The sequence below is a fragment of the Heterodontus francisci genome, chromosome 34 (assembly GCF_036365525.1).
Source record: "Heterodontus francisci isolate sHetFra1 chromosome 34, sHetFra1.hap1, whole genome shotgun sequence".
Lineage (NCBI taxonomy): Eukaryota > Metazoa > Chordata > Chondrichthyes > Heterodontiformes > Heterodontidae > Heterodontus > Heterodontus francisci.
In genome coordinates this window covers 22,957,695-22,963,373 of record NC_090404.1, presented here as the reverse complement: position 1 = coordinate 22,963,373, position 5,679 = coordinate 22,957,695, and positions in this window count along the sequence as shown.

The window sequence follows — 5,679 nt, the reverse complement described above, 5'->3', positions numbered from 1 at the left end:
TCTCCTGGAGAACGAGAAACGAAATATCGATGAAAACAAAATCCAAGACTTTTTATAATAAAAGACACATCAATAGCCCAGGGTTCCTTTTCTCTCTGTCACTCACTAACATGGAAAATCTCAGCAACACCATTTACACATCCCCCACTATAAACCCAGAGACGAAAGAGGGAACAGATTTAAAATGTGAGAGAGGCTATTAGGAGCTGAGATCTTTCCCATTGTCATGTTAATCCAGGTACCATGGCTGCTTTGACCAGAGACATTCCAGGGAGCTGCTTTTTGATGATCTGTGAACTTATCCATACAAGATCATTGTTGAGAACATTTGCTGCATCTTTCAGCTAATCGACAGGAGAACAGTGACATGACCAGGCCCCAGTTTGTCCAGAAGCTGCTAAACTCTCTTTAAAACTGCCATTAAGGTTCTAATTCCTTATCATTGTCCCAGGATTTCTCTTTACACATCAGACCTTTGGGAAGGGACTGAGGGTGATTTTTGCACAGGCTGGGAGCTGGGCAGTCACTAAACACTGGAGATCGCAGAGCCTGTCTCTCTCCCTCTGTGTTTAACCTGTCATTTCAATCTCTTTCTCTCCCTCTATTTCTCTCTGTGTCTCACTATCTGTTTATGCCTCATTGTAAAAACACACACACTGGTGATTCCCCATCCCTCTCCTGTTCACTGCCCCTGTACCCACTCAGCCCAGGATTGGTGTTTTCTACATTCATTGTTACAGTGGGAAGAAGTTGCTGATTCCTTCAGGAGACCTTTTAAAATCAGTGTCCCAGGATTTATTTTTGCAAATCAGACCTTCTGGAAGGGTGTGACTGAGGGGATTTGCTCCAGAAGCTGGGATCTGGGCAGTGATGCCACACTGGAGACCCCCAGATCCTGTGTCTCTTAGAGTCATAGTGTCATGGAGAGATACAGCACCGAAACAGGCCCTTCGGCCCACCGAGTCCGCGTCGACCATCAATCACCCATTTATACTAATCCTACATTAATCCCATTTTGCCGCTCATATTCCCACCTTCCCTCAATCCTCCTACCACCTACCTACACTAAGGGCAATTTTTTTTTTCAATGGCCAATTTACCTATCAACCCGCAAGTGTTTGGCATGTGGGAGGAAATCGGAGCACCCAAGCGGTAACGGAGAACTTGCAAACTCCGCACAGGCAGCACCCAGAACCGAACCCGGGTCTTCGTCCCCCTGCCCCTCTTGTTTGCAGTTTCTGCCACTGTTTCCCTCACTCTCTCTCCCTCTCCTGTTTCATTCAGAGGGAGAGAGACAGAGCCACAGAAAGAAATCCACAATCAGCAAAATGAGTTAAAATGGCTGCTCTACATTGCATTAAACCTCAAAGTTCATCTCACCACCTAAAACACAAGGATTATTCAGGAATTACAACAAACTGTGTGAAAGCACTCCTGACACTGTGGAATTAGACAATTAATTAATTTTTGAAACACGAGCATTGTTGCAAAGTCCAAAACGCTGAAGGCAATTTGTGCACAGCAAGATCCCACAAGCAGCAATGTGAAAATCGATAAATTGGAGCCACTCTTCCCCATTCCCTCCCACTTACAATAACAGCAAATTACATTGCATCTGCAGAATTTTTATTTATTTATTTAAAGTTTAAACAGAGAAAAGGAGAGAAGGCTGTGGAGAAATAAGAGAGATAGAGAAAGCTGGAGAGAGACAGAGAAATCCACTATCAGAATCTCAGTAAAATGAATGAGCGGCACAGTGGTTAGCACCGCAGCCTCACAGCTCCAGGGACCCAGGTTCGATTCTGGGTACTGCCTGTGCGGAGTTTGCAAGTTCTCCCTGTGTCTTTGTGAATTTTCGCTGGGTGCTCCGGTTTCCTCCCACATCCAAAGACTTGCAGGTGATAGGTAAATTGGCCGTTGTAAATTGCCCCTAGTGTAGGTAGGTGAGAGGGAATATGGGATTACTGTAGGGTTAGTATAGATCGGTGGTTGTTGGTCGGCATAGACTCGGTGGGCCGAAGGGCCTGTTTCAGTGCTGTATCAATAAATAAATAAATTAAAATGGGGTTCATTTAACCCTCTTCTTTGCACTGCCTAAAACACAAGCATTAATCAGGAATTATAACAGGCCTTTAGACAGGTTCAGGTCTTATTTCACAGCCTCCTGATCAATAAATTAAAAGCCTGGTCATTGTTGCAATGCAGGAAATGCTGCAGGCAATTTGGACGCAGCAAGCAGCAATGTGATTATATCCAGATGGGACGTGAGAGCCACAGCTTCTCCATCCTCACACCTGCAGCAAACTGCACCACCCCCTCCCCCGCACACACACACACACACACACACAGTTGTACTCCAAGTCTGGAGACCTCCCTTCACATCCCCCCCCTCCCCACCAACCACCCTCAGAAAGTGCAAAATTCCTATTAAACTAGGAAGAAGCTGCTGGTTCCTTTGGGAGACTTTTTAAAATAACTGCCACAGCATTTAGTTTTGCATATCTAACCTTCTGGACGGGTGTGACTGAGGGGCTTTTCTCTAAACGCTGGGAGAGCCCAGATCCTGTGACTCTTCATCCCCCGTCCCTCTGCTTTGCTGTCTGTCCCACTGTTACCCTCACTCTGTCCTTTCTCTCTCCCACTCTCCTTACCTCATCCCCACCCCCTGCCCATCCCTGCTTCTCTCATTCAGAAAGATGGAAAGGCACAGAGAGGGAAAAAAATCCACCATCAGAACCTCAGTGAAATTTGTGTTTTTGTTATTCATTTCCTGGAATGTAAGGTATCACTGGCAAGGCCAGCATTTGTTTCCCATCCCAAGTTGCCCTTGAGATGGTGGGGCTGGTGAGCTGCCTTCTTGAATCGCTGCAGTCCATGTGGGGTAGGTAAACCCAGTGTCCTTTTAAAAAGGGAGTTCCAATATTTTAATCCAGGAACAGTGAAGGAATGCTGTTATATTTCCAAGTCAGGATGGTGTGGGACTTGGAGGGGAACTTGTATGTAGATGGTGGTGTTCCTACGTGTCTGCTGCCCTTGTCCTTCTAGGTGGAAGAGGTCACAGGTTTGGAAGGTTGGTGAGTTGCTGCAGTGCATCTTGTATATGGTACACTCTGCTGCTACTGTGTGTCAGTGTTGGAGAGGATGAATGTTAAAGGTGGCGGGTGGAGTGAAGATTGAGTGTGCTGATTTGTCCTGGATGGTGTCGAGCTTCTTGAGTGTTGTTGGAGCTGCACCCATCCATGCAAGTGGAAAGTATTCCATAACACCCCTGACTTGTGCCCTGCAGATGGTGGGCAGGCACTGGAGAATCAAGAGGTGTGTTACTCACTGTAGAATTCCCAGCCTCTGACCAGCTCTTGTAGCCATAGTATTTATATGGCTGGTCCTGTTAAGTTTCTGGTCAATACTAACCCCCCAGGATGTTGATAGTGGGGCATTCAGCGATGGTAATGCCATTGAACATCAAGGGAAGATCGTTACATTCTCTCTTGTTGGAGATGGTCATTATCTGGTACTTGTATGGCGCGAATGTTACTTGCCGCTTATCAGCCCAAGCTTGAATGTTGTCCAGGTCTCACTGCATATGGGCAGGGACCACTTCAGTATCTGAGGAGTTCCAAATGGTACTGAGCTAAGGTGGCTACTGCACATGTCATTTAACCGTCGCACTACCTAAAACACAAGAATTAATTGATAATCATAATGGGTCCAAGTTAACAACTTTAATTTAAATCCTCGACCAGTGCTTTACTCAATGGTCACTGTTGTAATGTAGGGAACACAGTAGAGAAATTTTGCACAGCAAAATCCCACAAACAGCAATGTGATCCCAGCCAGATAAATCTGTTTTAGATGGTAATTGATTAAAAGATAAGGCAGGAATATTTTTAAACAAAATAGCACAGCAAGATTCCAGGTTCCCTCTCTCAGTTAGACAGACAACCTCCCAGCAACATCCAAATGTAAATCATGCTTATAAACCTGAGACAGTTACCTCCACCTACCTTATCTGTGTATCTCCCTCTTTCTGTCTCTTTATCTCTGTCTCTATTGTCTCTGCCTGTGCCTGTCTCTCCCTAATTCTATTCTCCTAAATTCTGATCTAAGTTGCATCTCTGTTCCTCTTTCTCATTCGCTCTCGCTCTCTGTCCATATTTCTGTCTCATTCTATCTCAGATGTAATCTTAATTGAAATGTGCTATGGAATATTTCTGTCTAAGCATTTTTAAAAATGCAGTCAGATTGCTGTGTGTGGCATGTTTTTATGTATTAAATAGAGACAGTGACAGAGAGAGCATCTGCTCCATCATTCAATAAGATTGTGGCTGATCTACCTGCCATCACCCTCCTGCACTTTTCCCATATTCCTTGATTCCCCATGTATCCAAAATTCTATCACTCTGTCTTCAATAGATTCATGGGCAGACCATTCACAGCCCTCTGGGATAGAGAATTTCAACTCTCAGTGAAAGAATTCCCATCCTCTCAGTCCTAAATGGCTGAAGTCTTCTTCTGAAACTGTATCCCTAGTTCTAGACTCCCCAACAGGGAAAATATTGTTCCAGTATCTACGCTGTCAAGCTTCTTAAAAATTGTATTTTTCATAATTTATTTTAATATTCATTCATGGGATGTGAGTGTTCCTGGCTAGGCCCGTATTTATTGCCCATCCCTAATTGCCTTGAGAAGGTAGTGCTGAGTTGCCTTCTTGAACCCCTGCAGTCCTTGGGTGTATGTGAACTCGAATTCTTTCTCACTCGAGTGAATACAGGCTTAATCTACTCAATCTCTCCTCATAGGACAATCAGAGAATCAGTCTAGATTTGTTGCACTCCCTCTCAGGCAAGTATATCCAAAGTTGTTAATAATCACATCCATGAGTCAATAATCAAAGTGTGCCCATGCATTTGGGTTTCTGTATGAATAATTTGTTAATTTCATCTCAATTTCTGCCAAGAGGGGGGAGGTGGTAAAACCAGGAGCGAGTGGCTGAAGGGGGGAAGCAGCGAGGTTGGGAGCAAGTGGCTGAGAAGCGGTAAAGTGGTGAGGCTGGGAATGACCGGCCAATGGAGGAAGTAGAAAGCGAGCTGCTGAGAGGGGAAAGTGGCAAGGCTGGGAGCCAGTGGCCGGGAGAGGATGCAGAGAGTGAACTGCTGTGGCGTGGGTGGCGGTGGGAACAGCGAGGCCAGGAGCAAGCGGCTGAGGGAGGCAGCAGTGAGGCGGGGAGCAAGCAGTGAGCAGATGGGCATGGGAGGGAGCGACAAAGAGAAGCGCGATTGCAAGGGGGAGCGTGATTATGTTGGGGGTGGAATGGAGGCGACAATCGCAGCCACTGAGGGAGTTTGGGTTGAATTCATTTTTTGTGACCTATTGAGCAGGTCTATTGTTATTACTGGGAGCTGCATGAGACATCAGCACTCTGCACAAAGGGATTGGAGAACCAGCCAGAGCAGAGGGAGGGAGAAAACTGGCAATGGAGGAAAGAAATGGTCCAGATGGTGCGATGGGTTTGGATTTCAGCATAGGGAGGAGGGAGAGTGTGGGACGGGGATTTACAGCTTTGGGGGAACAAGAGAGGAAAAAATGTTCCATAGAAACAAGAATTGTTTGTTCTGAATTTTATCCTGAACTGATAGTGATGACTTTTGCAAACTCCTTTCACAGGGTATTAGAAGGAGA